Genomic DNA, 14993 nt, shown 5'->3' with positions numbered 1-14993 from the left:
ACTCCCTTGATCTAATCAAGATGATACTGAGGCAGATACCAGATAAATTGGTCTTACTTGCTTTAAAGCTCAACAAGTTTACACTGGAAGGTGACTTCCCCATGCCCACACAATATAGCAAGCCATTGCCATTCATTTGGCTCTAAATTCCACATATTTCAGCCAAGCAGCACCAAAGTCACTAGGGAGAATGGCCATGTCTGGCACATTCCGCATCATGGCGTTTACCATAAGCGAAAGAACATACTGAGGGTGGTGTTTGACTGCACATCCTCATTTCAAGGAACCTCTCTGAACAAGAAACATCTCCAAGGTCCTGATTTAACAAACACCCTGATTGGGGTACTGTTAAGGTTTCGCCAAGAAGCAATCACTGTTATGGCAGACATTGAGGCAATGTTTTATCAAGTTTATGTTGATGAAAAGGACAGAGACTTTCTGAGGTTTCTGTGGTGGCCAGAAGGGGACATTAGTAAACCTCTTAAGGTTTACAGGATAAAATTTCACCTCTTTGGTTCAGTATCACTGCTGCTGACAACCAGAAACATTATTCTGATGAGGTTATCAAAACCATTAAAAGTAACTTATGTAGATTGTTTGCCTCTGATCAGTGGCAACAGAGAACCCTCCAGGACCCTGCTGAGGGTGTAGAGCTGGTCCAGTGTTCCACGACCAGGACGAAAACCACACTGCTCTTCCTGAATCCGTGGTTCGACTATCCGACGGACCCTCCTCTCCAGAACCCCTGAATAGACCTTACCAGGGAGGCTTAAGAGTGTGACCCCTCTGTAATTGGAGCACACCCTCCAGTCCCCCTTTTTGAACAGGGGGACCACCACCCCAGTCTGCCAATCCAGGGGAACTGCCCCCGATGTCCATGCGATATTGCAGAGACGCGTGAGCCAACACAACCCTACAACATCCAGAGCCTTAAGGAACTCCGGGCGGATCTCATCCACCCCCGGGGCCCTGCCACCGAGGAGCTTTTTGACCACCTCGGCGACCTTGTCCCCAGAGATTGGAGAGCCCGACCCAGAGTCCCCAGGCTCAGCTTCCTCAACAGAAGGCATGTTGGTGGGATTGAGGAGGTCTTCGAAGTATTCCGCCCAACGGCCCACAACGTCCCGAGTTGAGGGGACGGGGTCAGCAGCACACCGCCCCCACTATAAACAGTGTTGGTGCTGCACTGCTTCCCCCTCCTGAGACGCCGGATGGTGGACCAGAATCGCCTCGAAGCCGTACGGAAGTCTTTCTCCATGGCCTCTCCAAACTCCTCCCATGCCCAAGTTTTTGCCTCAGCGACCACCTGAGCCACATGCCGCTTCACCCGCCAGTACCCATCAGCTGCTTCTGGAGTCCCACAGGCCAAAAAGGCCCGATAGGACTCCTTGACAGCATCGCTCACCGAAGGCGTCCACCAACGGGTTCGAGGGTTGCCGCTGCGACAGGCACCAACAACCTTTGCGGCCACAGCTCCGATAAGCCGCCTCGGCAATTGAGGCACGGAACATGGTCCACTCAGACTCAATGTCCCCTACCTCCCCCGGAACGTGTTCGAAGTTCTGCCAGAGATGAGAGTTAAAGCTCCGTCTCACAGGGGACTCCGCCAGACGTTCCCAGCAGACCCTCACTATACGTTTGGGCCTGCCAGATCTGACCGGCTTCCTCCCCCACCACCGGAGCCAACTCACCACCAGGTAGTGGTCAGTGGACAGCTCCGCACCTCTCTTCACCCGAGTGTCCAAGACATACGGCCGCAGATCCGATGAAACGACGACAAAATCGATCATCCAACCTGCGGCCTAGGGTGTCCTGGTGCCAAGTGCACATATGGACACCCTTATGTCCATCATGGTGTTCATGATGGACAATCCGTGATGAGCACAGAAGTCCAATAACAGAACACCACTCAAGTTCAGATTGGGGGGGCCGTTCCTCCCAACCACGCCCCTCCAGGTCAGTACCCCCTCTAAGGACTCCAAGAGGGGTGGGTAATCTGAACTGTTGTTCGGCCCATAAGCACATACAACAGTCAGAACCCTTACCCCCACCCATAGGCGGAAGGAGGCTACCCTTTCGTTCACCGGGGTAAACCCGGTGAACAAGTATGCCCACTCCTGCCCGGCGCCTCTCACCGTGGGCAACTCCAGAGTGGAAGTACGTCCAGCCCCTCTCAAGGACACTGATTCCAGAACCAGAGCCATGCGTCGAGGCGAGGCCGACTATTTCTAGCCGACTATTTCTCAGCTTGAAGTAACCTCAGATTGAAGTAGCTGAGAGTAACCTCTCAGCTATTTCAAGCTGAGAGGTTCTACCCAGAACCTCTCAGCCTCGCACACTGGCGCCTGTTCCTTCCCCACCAGAGAGGTGACGTTCCATGTCCCAAGAGCCAGCTTCTGCAGCCGAGGATCAGACCGCCAGGGTCCCCTCCTTCGGCCGCCGCCCATTACACATTGTACCCGACCCCTTTGGCCCCTCCGACAGGTGGTGAGCCCATTGGAAGGGGGACCCACGTCTCCTCTTCGGGCTGAGCCCGGCCGGGCTCCGTGGGTAAAAGCCCGGCCACCAGGCGCTCGCCATTGTGCCCCACCTCCAGTTGTATTGTACCTCTATTGTTGTATATTTATTTATTTATGTATGTATGTATTTATTTGTTTTGCTTAGACCCTCCTCCTGCAGTGATTAACAGGCAGAAGCAGCTGTTGGGGCTGATCTGATTGTTGGGTGAAGGAGTGAGGAGTGAAACAGTTTTTGTACCGCAAATTAACGTTTTATTTGAAGTCAACTCGGAGATTATTTTTTGTTATTTTTATAAGTAAAAGAAACTCCTTTGACACAGGAAAAGTCTCCGTGAGTGCTTTTTATTGTTTTTGAGTGAGTCAAAAACCTTCTCCTGAAGGACTACTCTGGCATTTTTGTTTTCTGGACCTTTGTGATGGAAGAGTGGCCATAACACAGAGAGAATACCCTCCATGGATAAAGGAGTTGGAAACTAAAATAAAAAAGGGTCACACTAGAGGTGGTGGCTTGGTGCAGCTACTTCAAGCTCAATACCCAGAAGACAGTGGAGTTAATGATAGACTTAGGAAAGTCACAGACCCATCATCCCCTCTCAGAGTCCTTTCTATCTCCAATTTGGACTCATTCTGCTTCCTGGACATTACCATCATCCAGGACTTCAAGTGGGAGCCAACCATCAGCTCCTTTATCATAAAGGCCCAGAACAAGTTGTTCTAGCTATGGCAGCTGAGAGAACTCAAACTGCCAATTGAGTGTTGGTGCAGTTTAACACAGACATCATCAAGTCCGTCCTCACCACCTCTGTCACTGGGTACAATGGAACCACAACCAAGGACAAACCTAGATTACAACACATCATGCATACTGATGAAAAGGTGATTGGGTGCAACCTCCAACATTTACATGACCTGTACTTCAGGGATGTAGGTCGTGCAGGTTGGATTGCGACTAACACTTCTCAAGAACAGCTTCTTTACCTCAGCCATTAGACTGTTAACAATAGATAATTGAATGTTGCATAACACTGCCACTTTATCTACCTGCTATTCTGCACATGCATACATATTTTTACTTTTTAGTCATATTTTGCATCAATATATCAAAGCAATTTCCTAACACATGACCCTGTATACTAGCAATAGCAATAAAAGTGATTCTGATTCTTCATGCGACAAGTCTGACGTTCTATCAAACAGTTCTAGGAATGGGGTACTGTTCTATCCCATTGTGTGCTAGGGGAATGGTATGACTGAAAGAAACAGGAATCTTAATAAAATGGTAAACATAGCAGTTCTATGTCTGGAAATTGAATTAAAACTAATTGAATAATTCCTAAAGAGAAAGTATTTCACTCCATGTTCATTAGTCAAGTCAAACAGGTCATGTTTAGGCCTGCTTAGTAGAAATGACGGTATTAGGTGCATTAAGTGCAGAAGCTTTCTGCTGAACACAATCCTTTATTTGCTCTTTGTTTTATGTAAAGCATAAAACAAAGAGCAGTGTTGTCCATCATTTTAAGTGACTTGCCCATACAAAATTTAACAGAAATAAAAATCTTATCCACATATTTATCCACATGTAGTATAATAATAGTAATATATAGTAGTATAATAATATAATAGTATAATAGTAATCTTATCCACATATTCATCCACATATAGTTTTCCTTATCTACAATAGGCCTCCACCCAATTTCTCTGTAATGGCTGCCATCTCACACACATCCTGAAATTTGACGTCCCCACCTCACCCATGCCCATCCCCCCTCAACATTCCCTCCATGGCCTGGAGGGAAACATGCTGAACTATAAAGTATAGCATGTTTGAACTTTTTAAGGAAAATGCTTGGTTGACAATAAAGAATGGTGGGAGAAGAGAAATAAAGAATCCGCATGCAACTCAAGCAGGTTGACTGGCTCACATTTCCTCATATAGTTTTTCTTATGTACTATAGCCATCTACCCAGTTTCTCTGTAATGGCTGCCATCTCACACACTTCCTGAGATTTGACGTCCCCATCTCACCCATGCCCATCCCCCCTCAACATGCTTGGTTGAAGATAAAGAATGGTTGGAGAATAAAAACAATCAGTATGCTAATCAAACAGGTTGACCACCTCACATTTCTTCACTTTCTTTCAACTTTCCTAATTTATATATTTATTTTTCCACATCCTGTTTTTCTGATATGCTATAGCCTCTATCCCCAGTCTCTCTGTAATGGCTGCCATCTCACACACTTCCTGAGATTTGACGTCCCCACCTCACCCATGCCCATCCCCCTCAACATGCTTGGTTGAAGATAAAGAACGGTGGGAAAATAACAAAATCAGTATGCTAATCAAACAGGTTGACTGGCTCACATTTCTTCAGTCACTTTCTTTCAACTTTCCTAATTTATATATTTATTTTTCCACATCTTGTTTTTCTGATATGCTATAGCCTCTATCCCCAGTCTCTCTATAATGGCTGCCATCTCACACACTTCCTGAGATTTGACGTCCCCACCTCACCCATGCCCATCCCCCCTCAACATTCCTCCATAACTTGCTCTCAAACTTTGCAGAATTGACTGGTGTTGAACCTACAAAATTTCCATTACAAAGAATAATTTTGTCTCCTGAAGCATTACTGTGGGAGATAATAAAATGTAACTTATTAATTTCATAGTTTTAAAACTTAATTGATGGCGCGGGAAAGTTGTGACGCCAAAGTTAAGGTGTCATTAGTTATTAACACAGGGCTGGGCCGTCAACCTCAGCTCAATGCTTTTTGCAACCAAGCAGAAACTCCGGCGTGTGCCGGAGGAAAAATCAAGCGCTCCTTTTTGACTACTGCACACCGAAGGAGGGGATTCATGCTAACACATCCGAGGAATGAGGAGCGACGTATGACGAGGATTGATCTAAAAAAATGGTAAGATTATAGTTATCTTAATGGACTCCTAGTTTTTATCCATTATATCACTCGGTCAGATATACTTTTAAATGCTGTTTAAACGTGTTGATCTGTAAAAACTGTTTCAATTGTGCTTCACTTGGATGGCTAGCTTACATTAGCCTAGTACAGCTAATAAGAAACATGCATGTTTTATATTTTATTTATTGATGTGCAGTCTTACAAGAAAAATAAAAATAAAAGTGATAACCTAAAAAATATATTAAAATATGACTGCTCAAAAAAAAGACTCAAATGCAAAATATAAAAAGCTAAGTTAGCAAATTGCAAACCTCATAAAGCAGAAATAATGAAATATGCACTATTTTCAGTCACCCTGCTTGTGTGATTGAAGAGGGTTTTTGCTTTTTTGCATGTGTTTTGAATGGAGAGACGATAGACATGAGGATCTAAAACATGAGGCTGAAGTAAATGGATACCTTGTGGGTAAAGGTTGATTCTGCTGGGAGGGGGGCCTTCAGGGCACATTACACCAGACTACATTCTCTTTAGAATAATAAAGGTTGGGATATTTGGGGAAGAGCTGTGAATTAGAAACTAACTTCAGCATCATAACTTTAGTTGAGGGGAAGAGAGTGAATCTGCTTTGTTAAAATGAATTTCAGGGCTTTGACACATTTATAATCATTGAATGTTTGGGGGGGGGGTTTTCCAGGAAAATCCCAACCAGAGATGCAGATCCAGTGATGGGAGTGACGGCTGTTCCAGTTTAAAAGGTGAATTATCTCAGGGAAAGATGCATTAGCCCACAGTGTTTTTCCCACTTTTAAATTGTTTTTGCATAACTGTTTCAGCTAAATTAATGTAACCTGTGCATAACCGCACAGGTAAGAGAAGGGAGGTGTGCAGGGGCAGATCTAGCAAAATATTTATGGGGTGACAAGAGGAGGGCAGGGATTTTTTCAGGGGTGGCAGCATATGCCAGTATCTAAGTATGAATCTAGATAGAGATGTGCCAATACCGTGATCGGCGATCACCGATCATACACTTTTTCACGGAAATCGGCCGATTATGATCGATGGCCGATCGATCGGCACACCTCTAATAGATAGATAATATGTCTCACTCTCACATTTGTCATCTCTGACAGCGGGAGATGTTTTGGTAGGACCCAGTTCAACTGCTTTCCTTTATACATTCATCTGTTATTGACTTCTTATAGCTTTGCTAATTTTATTTAGTAACAGTCTAGTTGTTCCTTTAGTTGTTCTTCTAGTTGGGGAAATCATATTTTATTTATCACTGCAGGAGGGTTCAGTGAATGCGCATATGAAACTGGTGGGTTTGGTACCTCAAAAAAGGTTAAGAACCACTGTCTTGCATATAAATGTCAAATAATTTAAAGCCTTTTAATTTATGTATGCTGAAACCATTATGTCAAATTTAGCAGCAATGATAATCTCAATAAACAAATGGTGGTCTGTGTTAAAATATTAGCATTTATGGGGCCTCTGAAGCTCTGGGGGCCCAATGGAGCTGCTGACTTAATTTGGATTTAACAGAAGTGGACAGAATTGATATTCATTTTAATTGTATTTTTTGATTAGTTGTTTTTAAGACTAGTTGTGGGTTTATATAGCAGTTCAATGATGATGTTTTCCCATAACATAATTACCCAGTGATATTTTTACTTTTATTGTCAACTTAACATCTTTTAATACAAAAAACACGGTGGACCGCCTGGGCACCCGACCACCGGGTTTAGCAAGTTTTCTGGGGGAAACCCTGCATGTTGAAGTATAAAATCAATGTGCATAGTTTGTGTCATTTAACCTACAGTTAATAGGTCAGATTAGGTGAAAATGGATATCATAGTCCAAATGTAATTTGCTGCGGTCAGTACCTAACTCCTGTGTGGGTGTCTGATTTTTAACTGTCAAATTTGGACACAGCAGAATATTAGCTTTTGGTGTATTTGTGACAGATCCGGGTGGATCACTTCATGGTTAGTATTAAATATATAAGTAAGGCTTTTGCTTTATTTGTCCTCCCACCCCCTCTGTTAAGTGCTGTGTTTTCATATTATGCACCATGAAATGCAGAATCTCCAGTGTAATCTGATGGAGCCTGTACACTTTTGATGCTGTTAATATGTGACATATTTGGGATTTCTAAATACCTTCATGAAGTTGAAGTTGACTCTGTAGCTCTGTATTAAGTTGTAACAGCTAATTTAGGCATTTTACTGTTAACTTGTCAATTTTTAGGAGTTGAAACAGTCATCCGATGAGAGCGACGATACCGTCATCCTTGGTCCAACACCAGCTGAAGTACGGGACACGAGCGTGCCTGAGCTCACAAGAACTGATTGTAAGTTTATCTATAAATATCATAGTATTACACTTTTTTTAACTGATGATTGTAGATGTTTTGATTTTTATGCTTGTTTCTGTATTTATCATCAGAAATAATTTCCCAGAGAACAAAAAGTCATGGGAATAGAAATTATTTTCACAGGCGTCTAAGAAAAATGCAATGAACATTCAGGTTAACATCGGTAGGCCTAACAGCAGCCAATCAGAGTGGAAAAAATATTATTATTTTGTGCCATTTTCTAGTTGTTAAATATTCCACAAAATGAGGAGATAAAAGATGAACAACATGCCAGTTTAAACTTTGGACTATTTGCAAACCAACTGAACTCTGCAGCATTAAAACATGGATAGAACTGTAACTACATTAATCATAACTCTTCTTCTGTTCAATGTTTGTCAGTTTCTTGTGGTGCAGCTCTGTGCTGCCTTCAGGAGAATGGGACATCAGAGCATCATCCATAAAATTTCACCCAAATGGCATTTACTGTGCAAACCAGAGCTTTTAGTGGAAAAACAAAAGTTCCTTTTAATGCCACACAAATATGAGACAGAAATATGGATTATTTCTTTATATAGACCTGTCTATTGATTATAGATTAATAGTTTTACTGAACAGAAATTACAAAGAACAAATCTGGTTCTTCATCAAATCCTAATGAGTCAAACTGAAAGTGTCATGGAGTCACTGAACACCACCATGACATTAACACTGACATGAAAATAATATTGAAGAAATAAATATATCAAATATAATTAAAAACATAAATAAGTGATAAGTTATTTACTGTTATGGTCTGTAAGATATATTTATTCTCAATATTAGATATGGTCTCAGCAAACCCATGGCACTTCAACAATATTATTTTACCTTTTATCTGGAAATAGTGTGTTTATTCTTGCCATACATCCTATGTATTAATTATTGATCGAAAGGTCTTGCCATACCAGTTTATTCCTCTGTATTTACTTTAGTTTCTTAGTTTATTCTTGCATTTTGTTCTTCATTAATTTCCATTTAGTTTCCTTTGATTAGTATTGTCCTCTCTTGGTTTATTGCTATGTCCACTTTAGTTTCTTTTCTGTTTCTAGATTTATTTTATCATTTATTGATGCTCAGTAATCTTCACTCATCACCTGCTGCGCTGCCTAATCATCATGTTTCACATCATGTGTTCATTTTTCACTGTTCAGCGTCGGATTCTGTTTTTATGCCATAATTCACATCTCTGCCAGCATGCCTAGGTGGGCCCCATGTGGGGAAAAGGAGGGCAGACCATGTGGGTTTGTCCGCGGTTTCCACAATGGCCCGGCATGGGTTTGCCCATGTAGGGCCCATGTAGGGCCACAGCCCACATGGGCCATACATGGGCAAACCCATGTGGGCCCCCACCATATAGGGCATGTAGGGCCCATGTGGGCTGTGGCCCTACATGGGCCCTACATGGGCAAACCCATGTGGGTCCATTGTGGAACCCGCAGACAAACCCATATGGGACCCATATATCAGCCCTCCTTTCCCCCACATGGGGCCCACCTAGGCATGCTGGCAGGGTACCTGCTGATGCTTTTTTAAGGACTGGTGAGATTAATGTTTTCACTCATTACTAGTTGTCAGCTTCATCAGTGGCAACTATTACAGCTGACAACTGACCCTTTAATATTAAATACTTTACTACAGCTGTGATTAAAAAATGTTTTTGTGATAGCTTTATAACTTGCCCTGTCACACAGACTGAAACCTTTTTTCATTGAAGAACACTTATGTGCCCCTAATTATTTTTCAGGCCCACCACAAAAGAAGAGACTCAAGTGGAGCCAAGAAGAAATTCAGGCGGTGGAGAAAACGCTCATGGACTGTATTGAATCTGGAAAGGTTCCTGAGAAAGCCCAGTGTACAGTCATGGCCAAAAGTTTTGAGAATGACACAAATATTATATTTTCACATGAACTGCTGCCCTCTGGATTTCATGTGTCAGATGTTTTCATCACATACAGAAATACAATTGCAATCATATTATGAGTAACAAAAGCTTTTACTGACAGAATGAGTTAATGCAGCAAGTCAGTATTTGCAGTGTTGACCCCTCTTCTTCAGAACCTCTGCAATTCTCCCTGGCATGCTCTCAATCAACTTCTGGACTAAATTCTGACTGATAGCAGTCCATTCTTGCACAATCAATGCTTGCATTTTGTCAGAATTGCTAGGTTTTTGTTTGTCCACCCGTCTCTTGATGATTGACCACAAGTTTTCAATGGGATTAAGATCTGGGGAGTTTCCAGGCCATGGACCCAAAATCAAATATTGCTGTTAAGCTGATCACTCTTTATAACATTCTGGAGTACATGCAAATTGCCATTATAAAAACTGAAGCAGTAGACTTTGTAAAAATTAACATTTGAATCATTCTCAAAACTTTTGGCCATGACTGTATGAAGTGCATTGAAACCTCGCCAGTGGCCCTCAAGGACAGGACATGGCAAGGGGTTAAATTCTATGTGAAAAATCGCATAGATGCGTTAAAACGAGAGACTTTCAAAAGAAGGTAAGCGTTGACTTTTTTGGTACTGTTAAAGAACCTGATCATTTGTTAGTGCCATTACCACCCCGGATCTGTTTGGAGTTTCTGCCAGTTTTGAAGTTCTGAGACAGCTGTAGTCAAGTTTTGTAATCCAAGTATGTATGCATACTTTCATAGAAGAGGAAGTTTGTATGTTAATGTTTATGGATGCAAATCAATGAATCCATTTCATATATGTATATCCATGTTGAATTGTACTACGTATATCTGGAAATTGTGTAATAAAATGGTTCACATACAACCTGAAAATGCAGTCCAATATTGATGGTTGGCTTTAAGCAGGTTACCAGGAACTTAAAATATCATTAAACAAAAACAAATCTAATATAATGCAGTTTATTGACTTAAAACAACTAGGATTGCTCATATTTAACAAACTGTGTTCACAAAAATTACACAGTGCCACCTGGTGGTAGTTGGTGAAGGACAAGTCCCCACGTGCACCCAAAACCTGACAGATTTTTGATTTTCTAAACTTTATAAATTTTTATGTTAAAGATGATATTTCATGTTCCAATGTCCCTAAAAAAAATCCAAACCTAAAATGGAGTCTTTAGCTCATTTAGAAAGTTGAGTCCCCACGCGTAACCACCTAGTCACTCGCTAAAAATGGTCCTCACGTTTCACCTAATACAAGTATGTGTGTGTGTGTGTGTGTGTGTCTGTGTGTGTGTGTGACACACACAGAGAGAAAGAGACATAATGTTTGAAACGATGATTCCATGATGGCAGAACAGTTACATCTCAAAGTATACAACACTGCATCATATGATAGATAGATAGATAGATAGATAGATAGATAGATAGATAGATAGATAGATAGATAGATAGATAGATAGATAGATAGATAGATAGATAGATATTTAAAATATGAACATATAATGAAGAAAAAGTATCACTTTTAGGCTATTTTATTGAGCTAATTTACTAAAAATGCTCATTTATTTTACCAATTTTTCACCTTCACTATTACATTGTATTTTATGACCCAAATTAAAAAACATGTCTTCTATTCCTTCCTAATATTTTCTAATGGATTCAAATCCAGAATTAAACTTGTGGTATAATATTTTTTTAACTACAATCGCGATGAGACATTGGGGAAATGATAATCTGTCTCACTAATCAGATGATCCATTCAGGGATCCCCAGCGCTAACAGGCTGAATGAGAAATACTGCAGCAGGTTTGTGTCACTCTGTTGGTGCCTTACGTGGTAACGCGGAGTAGTTATCCATCTGGCAGGATGCTGCTGGTGAATCCGGTTCTTGGGAAAATCTCTTTATTTACTGGTCCCTGTGGATTCTGCAGCATCGAACGCGGATCAGTCGAACCGGTCCAAAACCGGGACAGGTACCCGCGCAAGCAGCGGCCAGAGAACGGATGAGACGAGCGCATCTGGTCCCACGCTCATTTTTAGGAAGATTTAAATCCACTTCAGCAGCTTTCACACAAAGACAGCGCGGTGCCTCCAGTTAGTTACTAGATGTCCTCGGTCCAAAAGAGAGGAAGAGCAAGAAGAAAGATGCGGGCACACCCCGCAGAAAGAGAGAGACCTGCGGCGTGAGGATGTGAATGATCGGACCCGTGACCGACCGGAGAGCAGAGGCGTTTTCTCCGCTGCAGGAATAAAAAACAGACCCAACACGTTCAGCAGAAGCGTCTCCTCCCATCTGTCCTCCGTGCAGAGAGGAGAGGGAGAAGAGAGCGAGGCATTGCGAAGAGATGGCTGAAGACGGAACCAGGACTCGCGAGTACGTGCGTTTTGCGCTTGCGCACAAGTTTGTGCTCTTTAATTGTTCGCTGGTTTTGACTTTACGTGAGACAAAAGAACAGAAAGAGAGGAAGTAGCCGGTCACAATACGGGCAGGTATAACAATTATGAGTCGAAGTTCAATCAAAAGGCAGTTGCCATGTTTTTTGTTTTTGTTTGAGAAGCTTACCATTTTTATTTGTTTGTTTTTAACTGATGAGATTATGGCAGATTTAAACCTGCCGCATATGTTGCAGAGCCTCTGTTATATTTTTTATTTTGTTTTTCTTTTGCTGTAACAGACCATTTATTATATGTATTTGAATGTATTTTTGACACGTTTTGTTAAGAAAATAGTACAGGTGAAAATGTACACATTGTTTTATTTGACCAGTTTATGTTTATTCAACTTTTGTTTTTACTTTATTTATTCTACTTTGAAGATTGTAAGACCCTAACATCAACATTGTCAATGTCTGTGGTTATTCTTTATTTTTATTATAATATTGTGATATTTGCCACTGAAGATCCATTATATATGTTAATGCTATTTGTTTGAAGTAAAGTAAAAAAAAAAAAAAAAAAAGATTAGAGCCTCTGAAAAGAAAATCCAACTTTTTTCTCAAAATTCTGACTTTTGATCTGAGATTAAAGTTAAAATTCAGCTTTTTTCTTAATTAAATGCAAATTACAAATTACTCCCATGAATATCTTGTTTATTGTTCAGTGAATAATCCTTTTGTGAGTGTGTATACTTAATTTAATTGAAAACTAAATTAGTTGATGATTATTTCAGTAATCGATTCATCACAGATTCATCCATAATCATTTCAGCCCTATTTCAGTTAAAAGAGGTTGAATGCCACACTTTTAATTTTGTCAATTGTAGAAACTTTTTAATTACATGTCATTCTTCTTTATAGATGCACTATTTTGTGTTTTATTGTCAGTGACAATCCCAAGAAAATACATTATTTTCTTGTACCAAATACTAAAATTTTCCCTATGTAATAGCAGTCTCAAAAGATTTTAAAACCCTTAAAAATGGTTTTAAATTATGTGTAATTATATATTGTCAAGCTTTCAGCGTTAAAAATGGATGTAAAAAATAAACAGTTGAATATGGGTGCACTCCAGATTCAGGGGCGGCTGGTTAAACTATAAGGAAACAGGCTTTTCAGTTAAGTTGTGTGGGCTGCTGCAACTGGTGGAGCTGCCAGTCGGGTACTGGCACACCAATGGTTTGCTCAATAGCCAGTTTTCACTAAAGCATAGCCTCCAGGTGGTTCTGTTATCTTAATTTTGTCCCTGTTAAAGCACAATACAAGATCCCCGCAGCACCGCTCCAGTTTATAGTTTCCACATATCAGCGTATCCAATAAGATCTTAGAAATTCAGAAATATATTAAAGATTAATCCTTATTTTTTTCCAGTTATAAGTCATTATAGTGTTTATTTGTTTCCTTAAACAAATAAAGGCTCTATAACCCTTCAAGTCCAAAAAGACACAAAAGACAAACTCATTTTCTCTGTATTTATTCAAACAAGAGAGAAAATCTACTTATACATACATTAAATGAAATACAGTAAATAACCCTAAAACTACAGAGCAATGGTTCCCAACAAACAGCTAACAGCAGCTGTTAGCTGTTATAAATAATGTGCTAAAATGCACATTATTTATAACAGTTAGAAATATATACAAAACATGGAAAACTACACAATAAACCCTGCATGTTGCCAAAATAGTCTAAAATACATGTTAAAATATAGTACTTGCGGAGAAAACACGGAGCAGATCCAGAGTTACGGAAAAGGGGGCGGAGCTGACAGTAACCGGTTGCTACGGTAACCACCAACTGCCAGAACAAAATGTGATGTTCCTTACTGGTTTCTCAATTTGTGAGTGTATGTTGTTTTTATGGTTTATTTTTGTTTTTATGATGTAAAGCACTAAAGAACTGCTATACAAATAAACTTTGATTGATTGATTGATTGATTGATTGATTGATTGATTGATTGATTGATTGATTGATTAATAACATAACTTGTATACCAATAAATGTTGGGAGACATAAGTTTTTGACTAAAAATGAATTTGAAGAATAAATAAACCAATTTTTGATAAACTTCAAGGTCTATAATATTGTGGAAAATAAAAACGTATTTCATATAGAAAAAGGGGAAAAAAAGAGAACAGCAATAAATAATGTATTATCGTTCGTGTTTATGTAAAAACACTACTACATAATACTACTTAATGTAGGTATAAAGCCTAAGACAATCACATCAGAAGGCAGTAGTTATGTTTTAATTGTTTTTTTTCTGAAAAATAAAGAAAATAAAAAGTGCACCTTACATTCGGGCAGTAAATGTGACTAATAAAGGGCTACTGCAGTAGAAAACACTGAACACAACCAAATGGTAATCATTTAGTACTATAATAATTGATAAACGCAGAAAGCGCTCAGGGAAAAGTGATTTGTATGGATTTATTTTGGTAAAATTTGAAATGTAAATCTGCAGTTTTAAAGCTCTTGCTACGTGTTAAGCTAACCCCTGACTCTGCAGCTCTGCCTCCTTCTACTGTAACAGTGACACATTATCCTTCTCTGTGCCAGTTGGATGTGCCTGGTTGAAGCTCCAGTCAGGCCCAGATGGCAGCACTGGGATTCTCCCAGATTGACTGAGTTTGACCACAGTCTGCGAGTAAACAGGAAGCTGGCCAGCCTGTCACTGCAAGTCATCTTTCTCTCTCTGTCTCCAGGGCTTGCTACATGTCTCTTCACTTGGACGTTTATCAGATTAACTTGAACATAATCACTTCCAGGGTTGAAATGTCCTTCAGATTAATCCAAAATGGTTCATT

At 40.4% G+C, this 14993-nt stretch overlaps 1 long non-coding RNA gene across 1 annotated transcript; it reads left to right on the top strand.

Moving 5' to 3' along the window:
• Window positions 1-205: 205 nt before the first annotated feature.
• Window positions 206-10621, top strand: LOC148159857 (uncharacterized). Its single transcript, XR_015762616.1, has 3 exons — window positions 206-6193; window positions 7686-7788; window positions 9578-10621. It is a non-coding gene; the product is annotated as an uncharacterized LOC148159857 (long non-coding RNA).
• Window positions 10622-14993: the final 4372 nt, after the last annotated feature.

This window comes from Poecilia mexicana, unplaced genomic scaffold, assembly GCF_051168715.1.
Source record: "Poecilia mexicana isolate PSO_F unplaced genomic scaffold, ASM5116871v1 scaffold_4, whole genome shotgun sequence".
Lineage (NCBI taxonomy): Eukaryota > Metazoa > Chordata > Actinopteri > Cyprinodontiformes > Poeciliidae > Poecilia > Poecilia mexicana.
This window is presented reverse-complemented; position numbering and strand designations above follow the sequence as displayed.